Source organism: Trichechus manatus, unplaced genomic scaffold (genome assembly GCF_000243295.1).
Source record: "Trichechus manatus latirostris isolate Lorelei unplaced genomic scaffold, TriManLat1.0 scaffold00063, whole genome shotgun sequence".
Lineage (NCBI taxonomy): Eukaryota > Metazoa > Chordata > Mammalia > Sirenia > Trichechidae > Trichechus > Trichechus manatus.
The window spans coordinates 11,181,096-11,194,902 of NW_004443999.1; the positions used below are offsets into that span (position 1 = coordinate 11,181,096).

General features: G+C 38.5%; 1 pseudogene; it reads left to right on the forward strand.

The window, feature by feature from the left end:
- Nucleotides 1-5,702: 5,702 nt before the first annotated feature.
- On the forward strand, nucleotides 5,703-6,467 carry LOC101354183 (ferritin heavy chain pseudogene; annotated as a pseudogene).
- Nucleotides 6,468-13,807: the final 7,340 nt, after the last annotated feature.

Genomic DNA, 13,807 nt, shown 5'->3' on the forward strand with positions numbered 1-13,807 from the left:
AAATTTTTTTTTTAATTGGTGCTACAGGATAGTAGAAAAAGCAGCAGCTTTGGAGTACAAACTGTGTGGCTTTGGCCAAAGAAGTTATGTCATGAGACTGTGTAAGGACTACATGAGATGGCACGTAGAAACATCTAGCACAATCCCTATCACATCATAGGTATGTGACAAGTGTTGAGTAGCAGTTATCAGGCTCCTTTCAAAATGGCTCTGTAATGGAAAGTAATATTTCAACCTGTAAAAGTAAGAAAAGGCTATCTGATAAAGACAGGTTTTGCAAGAATAAATGATTATAGTTTCAAGCAGATGCTTATTTGGATGATGTTTTTGATCTTTGACCTTCAACACCCCCCTTCCCCATTTGAGAACAGCTTCTTGATGCCTCTATTCAAATGATAATCACTGTGCGAGAACTCAGTGTCTCCTCATTCAGGAACTTACAGTACACATCTTAAACCATAATGAACCTAAGGCGTGAAGAATAACTGGATAAACAGGCCTCTCTCTCCAGCTGTCATATCTGTTTGTGACAGCAACTGATACTTCATTGTAAAAGATGCTAATTTTGATCTGAGCTGTGGCAGTGTTGTGAGACGGATAAAAGGAATTCTTGATTATCTATATCAGTAACTGAGGTCCCTGGGGATACGCGTGGAAACTTCAGATCATGTATGGCAAGAGCTCTGTGATAAAATATGCATCAGTGATGCTTCACCATTAATGATAACAAAGAAATGGAAAGTTTTGCCCTCTACAATAACTATTTGTGACCAGTATTTCTCTCTTTTCACTATTTCTGGAGGCTTTATAAATGACACTTGTTATACTAATCATTACATCATTCTGTACCTGGGTTACCAGCTCATTTCTACAATGTTCTGTCAAAATCCTGAAGGTTATCAGGATGCTGTTAAAACAATGATGATTTTTCCCAATCAAGACCCACCTCTCCCACAAAGCCTTCTCAAATCCATGGGGGTGGTGTTCACTTCTCCAATCTCTGGATTCCTGTAAAATGTACTCAGTACTACAATACCAGCACCAATGACTTGTTTACTTGTGTTTCTGTCGGTTCCTCTAGGAGACTGTAAGATCTGTGATTGCACAGATAACCGTACTTACTTTTGAATACCCTATAGTGTCTATCACAGTGCTTTGCACACAGTAGGTGTTCACTAAAATTTTGTTCAGTTTTGAATTAAATGGTCCCCCAAATGCATACTACTTACCCAATGACCTTCAGATCCTCTCTAGTTTTGCCCCTTCCCCAACTGAGACCTCTCTTGATCTGCACTATCCAATACAATAGCCACTAGCTGCATGTGGCTATTCTATTTTAAACTTATATTACTGAAAATAAAATTAAACCTTCAGTTCCTCAGTCACACTAGCCATATTTCCAGTGATCAGTAGCTACATGTGCCTAGTAACTACAACATTGGGCAGTGCAGATATGTAACATTTCCCTCATTGCAGACAGTTCTATTGGACACTGTTGCTCTACTATTTGAACATTAGAAGCGCTCCCTTGCTGTGTGATTAGCCATATCACACTGTTGGCAAACATCATACAAGCCTCTGGCTAACTAAAAGCCCCCAGATCTTTTTTCAATGAACAGCTTTTAAGCTAAAGTTTCCTTATACTATACTTAGACAAGTACTTTTGAGGATCTAAAGGTAATTTTCCTCATTAAACCTTAATACATTTCATCTTTTCTATTTTATCCCATCCGTCCAGCTTGTCAAGATCTTTAGTTCTGTCATATTTTTGGCTATCCTATCCTAGGTTTCAGCCATCTACACATTTTTAAATACTTCTTCTAGCTTCATATTGTTGTTGTTAGCTGCCCATGACCCATAAAGACCCCATGGGATCAGACCATTGTGATCCATAGAGTTTTCACTGGCTGATTTTTCAGTAGATTGCCAGGGCTTTTTTCCTAGTCAGACTGAAAGCTCCACTGAAACCTGTTCAGCATCATAGCAACACACAAGCCTCCAATGACAGACAGGTGGTGGCTGCACATGAGGTGCATTGGCCAGGAATCAAACCAGACTCTCCCCCATGGAAGGCGAGAATTCTACAACTGAATCCCCACTGCCTCCAACTTCATAGTAGTTGTTGATAAAAATGTTGTCTATATATAGGGTGAACATATAATTTGTCATGCAAACCAGGACACTTTTGGGAGCGAAAGGAGATGCTGTAAACAATTATGCTAAAGACACAAGCATTAACTTGGACAGTCCAGGGCTAACCAGGATGGGTGTCAACTTATTTATGGAAGATTAAATCCAGAACCACTGCCCCGTCCCTGGAGAATTTCGTCCAGATTACAACTGACCTAGTATCAAAAATGTTTCTAGATTGACTAAATTTTACCTTATTTTAGACCATCTTCTCTGTTTAATTCATAAGGCTATCATGAGAAATAAAATATCTTGCTTAAGCTCAAATCATCTATTTTTCAGCATTCAGTAGAACCAACATAGCCAAATTTTTTTTAAGAAAAAAGAAAACACAATACAAAAAGAAATATAATTTATGTATACATCAGGTAAATCTGAACAGAAATGAATTAGCAAATTTTGATATAGTGTCTTTCTTATGTTATATAAGAGCTCCAGATGGTCACAAAAGTCCACCTATACATGAGAGACTAACAATGACAAAATCCTTTTAGGATTCAAACTAAAGGGAAGAACACGTGTAGCATATTTTGTTTGGGAAAGCTACTCAACATATAGCACTTTATTTGTAAATGTGTCAACTGACAGCGTTCATTACCTATTACTTGCTATTGGTCCACGATGACTAGGCCAACAAAGTCCTCGAAAACTCTGAACCGTAGAACATGGACCCTGATTTAAAAAAGAAGTTAAGAAATGCAAACGCAGATGCTTAGAAAACGAAGAAGATGAAGTAGCACTGGCAAGCTCACAAAAAAAGTAAAATAAGGATTTACATGGAAATCTGTTTTCATGAATTTTACATACAGATACATGAATAGATTAGGGAAAAAATAGGTTTCAGAAATAATGTAAAGTAATGTAACTGAATGTCAGATAAATGTCCTTGGATAAGATTGAAGGCAAAGAGATGAAAGAATAGGATTAGACTGAAACCAGGGGAGAGGCTCATGTTCTGGCTCCTCCTCTACCTAGACTTGGTCAGGTCCCTTGTAATCCCCGCACTTGTTTCCCCATTCATTCAGGAAACAACTCTTTGGCACCAGGGATTACTTGAGGAAGAGTAAGGAGTGACCCTACCCTCAAAGAGTTTAGTTTTCTACAGTGATAAACTTGAGCTCAAGGTTCTCCAGCTTTCAAACTCTGTAAAGCCAGGTATAAGTTTATAAAGAAATACTTAAGGCTCATCATATCTAATGAAAATTTACTCTTCAACTATAATCAAAATATACTCTTTTTAAAGTTGTCTATTTCTCATATTGCTATGATGTAATCCACCTTTTCCACATTTATTTTCAGGGCAATGTATAGTAGTAGTCCACTTTTTTCTCATGTAAAATTTTTTTTCCTTAAGCTTGAAATCAAACATTTGTAATTTGGCATTTATGAGTGAAATATTATTTCAACAAAATCTTAATTCTGTTGGTCCTTGATAATACTAAAATGAGATTATATTATCTCTTTAAAGATTTATTTTTCTCTGCAGCCTAGATGTATAGGGAAAAACAACTTTCTAATCCATAATTTGTGGGATGAATATATATTTTTAGCATATATTCATCATCCTTATTATAATTCCCAACCTAATAGCAATTCACAGACAGTTAAGAAACCCAATTCAATCAATTTTCTAAGTCCCTTGTTTTTCATTAGGATGATTCTTAAGACAGGTGGCCTTCAATTAGTTTGGCTGACAGCTCTGGCTAATGCTTTAATGATCCCTAGCAAAGGAAAAAGAGTCCTGGTGGCACAGTGGTTAAAGTGCTCAGCTGCTAACCAAAAGGTTAACATTCGAACCCACCTGTCACTCTGCTGGAGAAAGATGTGGCAGCCTGCTTCCATAAAGATTACAGTCTTGGAAATCCTATGGGGCAGTTCTACTCTATCCTACAGGGTCGCTATGAGTTGGAATCGACTCGACAGCAGTGGATTTGGGTTTTTGTTTTTTTTTTTTCCCGGTTTAGCAAGGGAAACAGAAAAGAGAAAAAAATAAGGTGGAAAGAGACTTAACAATAGTAAGGATAAGCTAGATCAGGCAGCAAGACAGAGTATATAACCACTAATTAACTCTTGTAGTCTAATAGCATGATATTGCTTAATTCTATTTGAATCTTTTAACTATATTTCATGTTTCTTAAAGTTCCGTATCGTCTAGTTGGCTTTTGTAAGTATGATTTTCTTGTTCATAAAATATATTTGAAGGAATGAGTTCAAGTTGTTTGGTATATACATTGGACTTTTGATTTGATTTCTCCCATAATTTATAAGCTTCTTGCTTTCATTATTATAGCTGTGCAGTGAACATGCTTTTTTTTCTTTTTTTTTACATTTTCTGAGTGACTCTTTCTTCAGTTGAGGGACTTTTACTTAAAATTGGCCCTGCATTCTTTCTTTTTTTTTAAAATCCAAGAGCACATATTAAATAATACCTCACAAACATCTCTAGAAACCTTTCTTTATGAAATAAACAATTAAAACATTCAATTTTCACATTCCACTGTCATGTGAATCTCTAAATCTTTGAATATAAATATTTTTGACTGTCTGATTTTTCTTCTTTATTCAAAGTTGTTCCATAGAATAAATGACCTTACTGTGACTTTCCTTATTCCATAATCTATTTTTTGCATCCTCCATTAATACATTTTGCAGAGCATTATATAGGGACTGAAGTTTAACTTTACTTACCCTAAAGACTTAACATTTACTATGCTCAAATCTTAAGTTTTTTTTTGGCACAGATTTTTCCTTTATATTCATTTGTCGAGCTGCAGGGACAAAAAGCTAGATGAGCAGGGTGGGGGGAAGCACTAAGCTTAGAAATCTTTTTTTTTTTTTTTTCTCCTTTCCCTCACGGGCATAAATGAGAATGTTATCATGACCAATCTTCTAAGAATTCATTTTTTTTTTTTTTCACTATAACTTTATTGAATAAGGGTGGGGAGCATGGATTATCTGGGTAAAGGGGAAGTAAAAATTGTGCTAAACTAAGATGCGTCCTTTCTGAGAAGCCTGAGGCATGGAACTTTGTTTTTTGAAACAGTCAGCTCATTGTTCCATCCCTTGAGTTTCTTACTCAAGAACAAGAATAAATGGATGCACTGAGGACAGTTAAACATGTGTGAAAACAACGAATGTTTCCTACGTGTAACCCAAAACTGACTTTTCCGGTCTTGGGTTCTAGTCAGTGGTGATCATGCATCATTCATCATCACAGATACTCTCTGGCAGCCCCGACTCCATCTGGAACGCTGGGCTGCCATGTCTATGCCCTCCATTTAGCATTGAGCCGAGCCCCATCCCTGTGCACAGAGTGACAACAGACAGCAGCAGCTGTCCCTTGAGCAAGGTAACCTCTGCCAGTCAATGATAGAACATTGTTAGCAACAACATGAAGAAAGGGTGGTTGTTAAATTTTAGTGTTGTGAAACACTCTTCGCAGAGTCGCCGCGGTCTCCTGCTTCAGCAGAGCCTGAATGGAACACGGCGCTTGCCAACCTTCCCCCAACCAGCCTTCCACCATGTCCTCACAGCAGCACCCTCAGATGCCCCAAGGCCCCCGCCGCCACTCCAGCGCCTCGCAACCACGCTGCCTCTCTTCAGCTGCCGCCATGATGACCCCATCCCCTTCGCAGGTGCGCCAGAACTACAATCAGGACTCGGAGGCCGCCATCAACTGCCAGATCAACCTGGAGCTCTACACCTCCTACGTCTACCTGTCCATGTCTCACTACTTTGACCGCGACGATGTGGCTCTGAAGAATTTTGCCAGATATTGTCTTCACCAATCTCACAAAGAGAGGGAACATGCTGAGAAACTGCTGAAGCTGCAGAACCAACGAGGTAGCCGAATCTTCCTTCAGGATATCAAGAAACCAGATCGTGACGATTGGGAGAGTGGGCTGAATGCAGTGAAGTGTGCGTTCCACTTGGAAAAAAGCCTGGATCAGTTACTACTGGAACTGCACAAGCTGGCTGATGACAAGAACGACCCCCATTTGTGTGACTTCATTGAGACTCATTACCTAAATGAGCAGGTGAAATCCATCAAAGAATTGGGTGACTACATAACCAACTTGCACAAGATGGGAGCCCCGGAATCTGGCCTGGCAGAGTATCTCTTTGACAAGTACACCCTGGGAGAGAGTGATGGAGAAAGCAAAGCTTTAGCCTGCTGCCCCATAGCCACAGGAGTGACTTCCGTGGTCACCAAGGCAGTGCATGCATGTGGGTTTACCTTTAGCTTTTCTATAAATTGTACCAAAACATCCACTTAAGTTCTTTCATTTGTACCATTCCTTCAAAATAACTCGGAACACCCCATCCCCCCAAAAAAAAATATTAGTGTGTGTCAGCATCACTAGAGAGCTTGTTTAAAATACTATCACCCTCGGAGATCCCATAGGTGAGACTGGAACCTAGGGACCTGCACTTAACAACTCCTCAGTTGATTTTGATGCAGATGACCTGTTTACTACACTTTGAGAAAAGGTGCCCCAAACTATTAAAATGGGCAAAATGGAGGAGCACGGTTCTTACCTTGACAATTAAGCCTGTCCTCAAACACTTGTGATCATAGATATTAGACTGCTGAATGGAGGGGAAATGCTTGGATGTATGAATGAATGAATTCACTCACATTTACTGAGGGAATACAAAATGAAAGAAACAAGCCCAGCCCTAGAAGTGTTAGCAGTCTTTCAAATGATGAACGAGCAGCCACCACACCAAGCGGTAGGTGTTAGGATGGAGGAGTGTGGGACGGGCAAAGGGAAGGCAGAGCTAGGATTTAATGGGCAGTTGGGCTGTGCCATGTACCAGGGAGGATAAACTCTCTACGCAGGCCGCCCAGTGGCTCTGAGTCAGATCTAAGAAGGGTGATGATATTTGAAGAATGAATAAGAATTTGCCTGGTGACTAAGGTGGGAACGTTCCAGAGAGAGAGAGGAGTGAGTGCCAGAGTACAGCCATGCTAAAGGCCCAACATGTTTCCAACTCTGCTTGCTCCTGGGCTGGGGGCAGGGGGAGAAAGTGTGGACGGCATTTCCTTAATCTGCCATAAAAACCACAGATGTTGTTCTACACTCAGAACTTTCTCTCACTCTTTCAGTTGTAATTTGCGGAAATAATACTGTATTTGCCACACTGATGTTAGCAATGTAGAAACTACCATGATTTATGCCTCAGAATCTTCAAGCAAGTGTGCATATTAAATCGCACTGGGTCATTGGTACTATATCATTAAGGTGGTAACTAATTTGATTATCGTTCAGACAGTTTTTCTGATGATCTCTAACAAGCCCTGCATTGTGGTTACAAACATTTCACTTAGTTTGCAAAAGCACACTGCACTCCCTTGTTCCCACTGCTTGGTGATCACCTTCCTTCTTGGCTGGAAGTATCACACAGAGATAACAGAGCTGATGTTTCTGCTGTGGAGAGGTGGTGAAGGCATGTACTCAGGCACATCCCCCAATCCACATTTAACAGATTTCATCGTTGTTGGTGCTGTACAGGTGAATGAAATTTTAAAACGAGGTGGTAATTTGTCTTTCTAGAAAATTTCCCAGTACTCTGTTCTTCTATCATTAGTTGTTCAATTTACTTGAGTTTTATCATCTCTCCAAGTCACTCAGCCTCTTGAAATAAGGGGAAATCTAACAACTATTGAGCGGAGAACAGAAGAAATTTAAAAACACCACAACTCTCTGTTCAGTCACTCACTGGTTACAGCAATAGGACCAAAAGAATCATCAGAGGTCACCTAAGTGCCAGCCACTGCCCATCATCAACCAGATAAATACAGAAATTGAGAGTATTTAGTAACATTTATAGCGATCTGACACAGATATGTTTTGTCTATTCAATCTAAAAATAAAATTCATTTGTATTTTGGATTTGTTCCTTTTGTTTTCCTAGTAAGTTTTTATTTTATTTTGTAGAAGTATCAGAACATGATATTTGACCTCAGCTGGGAATGTGTGCATCTGGTGACTTAAATTTTTTGCCGCTCTGAGCGTGTCTGTGAATGACTGCAAAAGCACCATGAGTATTGATTTTGGGGTAACAAGTTTTAACAAGTAGGCAAGTTCACAAATACAGAATCCACAAATAATGAGGATCGACTGTTTATACATGTATAATTTATTGATTCAAAGTTTTTCCAAAACATCATCACTTTTGGCTAGTGACGGAGATGCATTAGGAGCAAAATCATAGTTCACTAACCTTCACAGAAGATAAAGTTTTTGAGACAAGAGGCTTTGAAAATTTAAATGCCCTGGGGAAGTTCTATGTCGTCTTCATGCCATCATCTGACCAAGGGGCAGAAATGAAAGGAGATATACCTTTTAAAATTAATTATCATTAATTAATTAATAATTCTTTATTTGGTGCCCCTAACATGCCCATAAGAGCCCTGGTGGCACAGTGGTTAAAGCACTTGGCTTCTAACCGAAAGGTCAGCAGTTCAAACCCACCAGCTGCTCCATGACAGAAAGATGTGCCTGTCTGCTTCTGTAAAGATTACAGCCTTGGAAACCCTATGGAGCAGTTCTACTCTGTCCTATAGGGTCACTATGAGTCAGAATTGACTCAACAACAACGGGTTTAGTTTTGGGTTTTGTAACATGCCCAGATCTGTGCTTGATTTGTGGAGAAAACATAAAGTGTAAGATTTTTGGTTGTGTCTTTGGAGATCTTACAATCTAGCTTGGATGATAAAAGTAACAAGCTTAAAACATCCCAAGGACCACCTGGGATTACTGTAAGCAGTACTGGCTAGAAGATGGAGGAAGGTTGCTGGGCACATTGTGGAGGTTACTTCCAGAAGCCCTTAGTGTGACTCACTTTTTAGGGAACCCAAGACTTCTGCTACTCACCATCAAATAATAACGGCACGAGCACAGGATAATACCATCTTTTCCACCGTAGCTAATTTATGGGGCCAAAAGAAAACGGATATTCTCATAGAACTAAGAAAAGATGACCAAGAGACATCAGGAAAATGAAAACACAGCATTCCTTTAGTGTGTTTGGTGTGGTTTTAATTAACAAATGAAAAGGAATGCTTCAATAAATGTTAACTATTTTTGTTTTTTTGACTGAAAGATAAGAATGTAAATCTTGAATGTTTGCGTGGCTTCAGGTGGGCTTGTGCTACATGTCACAGAATAATGACTTATTGTGGGTTTATGAAGAAGATCTATAAAATTTTATTTTACCTTACTTCAAACGAGTCAGGGAATTCATCCTACTGCATGGTAGTAACAGCCTTTTATTACCTGGAAGTTGATGGTAGCTTACAGAGGAAAAATTGACCTTCTCTGGTGTGTTACTTCATGACCTAAATGAAAAGAGATGGATGGTTCTCCCCTGGGTAAGTCTTTATATTTTTAGAAAAAGAGTGTATGTTAGTCAGGGTTTTCCAGAAAAACAGAACTTACAGGAAATATATAGATACAGATATATAGATACCTGTATCTTTCTATATCAATATTGATAAAGATGTATTTTAAGGAATTGGCTCATGGGATTGTGGGGGCTAGTAAATCCAAAACCTGGAGGTCAGGCAACAGGCTGGAAACTCCAACAGGAGGGTATCTGGAAGCAGAATGTCTCTCTTTCTCTCTCTGGAAATCTCAGTTTTTGCTCTTAAGGCCTTCAATTGATTGGATGAGGCCCACCCACATATGGAGGGTGCCTTAGTCATCTAGTGCTGCTGTAACAGAAATACCACAAGTGGATAGCTTTAACAAAGAGAAATTTATTCTCTCACAGTCTAGTAGGTTACAAGTCCAAATTCAAGGTACCAGCTCCAGGGGAAAGCTTTCTCTCTGTCAGCTCTGGAGGAAGGTCCTTGTCATCAATCTTCCCCTGGTCTAGGAGATTCTCTGCATAAGAACCTCAGGTCCAAAGGACACGCTCTGCTCCCAGCGCTGCTTTCTTTGTGGTATGAGGTCCCCCATCTCTATACTTCTCTCTTTTATATCTCAAAAGAGATTGGCTTAAGACACAATCTAATCTTGTAGATCTCATCAACATAACTGCTGCTAATCCGTCTCATCAACATCATAGAGATAGGATTTACAACACATAGGAAAATCACATCAGATGACAAAATGGTGGACGATCACACAATACTCGGACTTATGGCCCAGATAAATTGACAAACATTTTTGCGGGACACAATTTGATCTATGACAGAGGGTTATCTGCTTTACTCAAGGTCAATTTAAATATTAAATCACATGTAAACACCTTCATAACAATATCTAGACTAGTGTTTGTCCAAGTAAGTGGGCACCATAGCCTAGCCAAGTTAATACCTAAAATTAACAATCAGAGAGAGAGAAAGAAAAAAGAACTGGTAAAGCTCATCTTCCTACAGTGCAGTGGGATTGATACTGTTGTTGTTGTTGTTGGTAGGTGCTGTCGAGTTGGTTCTGACTCATAATGACCCTACGTACAACAGAACAAAACACTTGCCCGGTCCTGTGCCATCCTCACAATCATTGCTATAAAACTGCACCTCTAGCCCAATTCACAAGGTGGCCATCTCTGTAATTAAATTAATTAAAACTCCTTAAATTATATTTATAACAAGTTAATGATTAAGCAGAAACAATAACATGATAAAACTATGGCTACAGGAATGTTTGGAAGATGAGTAATTCTAAACAGCAGCTAAGTGAGAGTTGAGGTTTTACATCTTAAAGCATCTAAGCATTTTTTTATTTTAATTTTGATAGAAATCCTATTTTCTTAATCAGGGAAAACTTTGCTTCTGTAGTATTTTGTTAACCACTTTCAAGGCATTTAACCCACTCTCTAGAAATTACTTGTTTTCACATCTGTCTGTCATCCAATGCACTGACCATACACTCCTCGAAGCAGGAAATACGTTCCATTTATCTGTGCTTCATACAGAGTAGATGATTAGTCAACCTTGTGGAATAAGTCAGCAGAGCCCTTACCATTGCTGCTGCAGTACCTTCAAAAGGATTCTCTCAATAAGGAGCCAAAGGCATCATTTTGAACACTGGTTACTGAGCTGGATCATAGCACAGTGATTCCCTCAGGCCCCAATGAAGAATGGAGGACTATTCGCTTCTCTATTAAATAGTCCCAGATGCCATGGGTTTTTAAATTCCTATTCCAAGTTTAGGAGTTTTAGCTATTTTCTCACAGGCTCGGGAGACCGGAAAATCACATTTTGTCAGATGCCTTGGAATAGTAATGGATTTCCAGTGAGAGTCCAGTGAGTAAAAAAGGTCCAGTGAGTAAAAATATGAGTTTTAATAATTTTGTGACCCTCTCCTGGCAACTCAGAACTCCCCCCGCCCCCTTCTGTGAACTTACTTTTTGGTCTTCGGTTGTATATCAGAGGTGAGGTTGCTGCCTACGTGGCTGAGATGTTACATTTTCCAAACCTAAAAACTCCTGTAGTTATAGTAGGCTTAAAGGTTCCTGGGAATCAAGTCTCTTAGCAGATAAGTGTTTTCAAAATCATGGATTCTACAAACTTAAAAGCTACCAAAATAGTAAAAGTCATATTTCAGTGCAGTAGTGTTTGACCACACACTAGCTATCAAAAGTCTTCAGTCTCTTTACAAAACAGAATTGACCTTTCTAACACTGGTGATGGGATTATTAGAGGATGTATGTGTTTTCTATTTATAAAGTATTTAAACAACTTAGGTGAAAAATTTTTGGTAGAAATATTGGGATTTTGTTTTTACATTTGTAACCTTAAAAAAATACTGCTTGTAATATTGTACATTTTAAGCCTCTTATGATTTTCATATACATTATCTAATTTGATACTCATAATGATCGTGCATAAACACAGGATATTGTGAGATCTTAATCAATTAATCTATAATACTGAACTCTCAAATTTCATTTGGTTCTAAATTGGCCCCTGAATTCTCTTATCCTACATATTATCCATTTCTTGTGTAAATGTCAGGAGGCGGAGAAAAATAAACTCACATTCTGCCATTTGGTCTAAAGCAAGGAATCTAAACCAACATCATTAGTGTAGTCAGTATTTGTGGTAAGCACTGCAAATATTGAAGATGATTTTTAAAGTTATAAGGAAAGAGCTTTTGCTTCCTTTTTAGGCTTCTTGTGACCATTTTCAGTTTCCTTATATTTTATTAAACACATCAGTTATGTAGTTAAGAAAACTTAATGTTTGTAATATGAATTTGGTATTATTTATCGAAGATATACACTGAAGAACTGGACACACCCATATGTGTATGCATTTTTATAATTAACTAGGCATTTGATTTTTTTAAATAGCATCTATAATTTCAAGCATCCTTTAGTAATTATAATTTTAAAGCATTTGTTATACATCTTACTCTAGAAAAGTCTGAATGCTACTTGAAGACTTATAATATTGCTTCCCTGCAAGCATGCACACATATGCATGCACACACATTAACTTTTCCTAATTCCATTTTCTAGTTTTATTTTCAATAGTGAAACAAAGCAGAGATAGGACAATAAGGGGAAAAAAGTCTTCCTGTATGGCTGTATTTTATCTGAAGAGTATCTATTAGCTGTTACTTTATACAATGCTAAAGTACAGTGAAAAACTGTGGAATTACAGATGAGGCTCCTGGGAATACAGAATGAATATATTAGGACCCAAACAGGTAAAATCAATTCCTAATTCTTAGTATACTAATAGCCATCTATGGCGTAACTTCTGGGATGCATGTGGGATTGTAAAGCAATCTCAGAGAGGAAGAGAGGTGTAAGAAAATGGGTCTATTGTGCACGCCTTAATATAAAGGGCTTCTCTAGCCTTTTTAGAAAAGGTGCATATTTTTTAAAACATTTCCTGTTACGTACAGCAAGGAAGGATCCTAAAAGAGTTTGCAATTCTTAAGGAAGTGAGAAGAAAAGAAGCATGCCAAGTTCCTTTAAAAATGTTTTACAGGTTCTATAAAGTAGACAGGGAAAATGAGGGCAAGCCTAAAAGCTTTGAACCCCAAAGAGAGAAAACCAGAACAAAGGGAGCCAAGCAGGATCCTAACGCAATGAGATGTCATACCTAAGAGAAATTAAACTCACTCACTGTATTAATTTTCTATGACTGCTGTAACAAATTACCACAAACTTAATGGCTTAAAACAACACAGATTTGTTTTCTTACAGTTCTGGAGGTCAGTATTCAAAATGGGTCCAATGGCCTAAAATCAGATTAGACAGGTCTTATAGGGCCAACAATAACACACATGAGGGATGTGCTTCATAGTTCAATCATGTATATGAGACTAGTGGGCACACCAGCCCAAAAGCAAAGATGAGAAGGCAGGAAGGGACAGGAAAACTGGAAGAATGGAAACAGGGAGCCTGAGGTGGAGAAGGGGAGAGTGTTGACACATTGCAGGGATGGCAACTAATGTCACAAAACAATTTGTGTAATAACTGTTTAATGAGAAACTAACTTGCTCTGCAAACTTTCACCTAAATCACAATTTAAAAAAAAAAAGCATCAGGGGGGCTGTGTTTCCTTCTGGAGGCTCTAGGAAAGAATCCATTTTCTTGCCTTTTCTACCTTCTAGAGGCCACCAGCATTCTTTGGCTCACAGACTCCTTC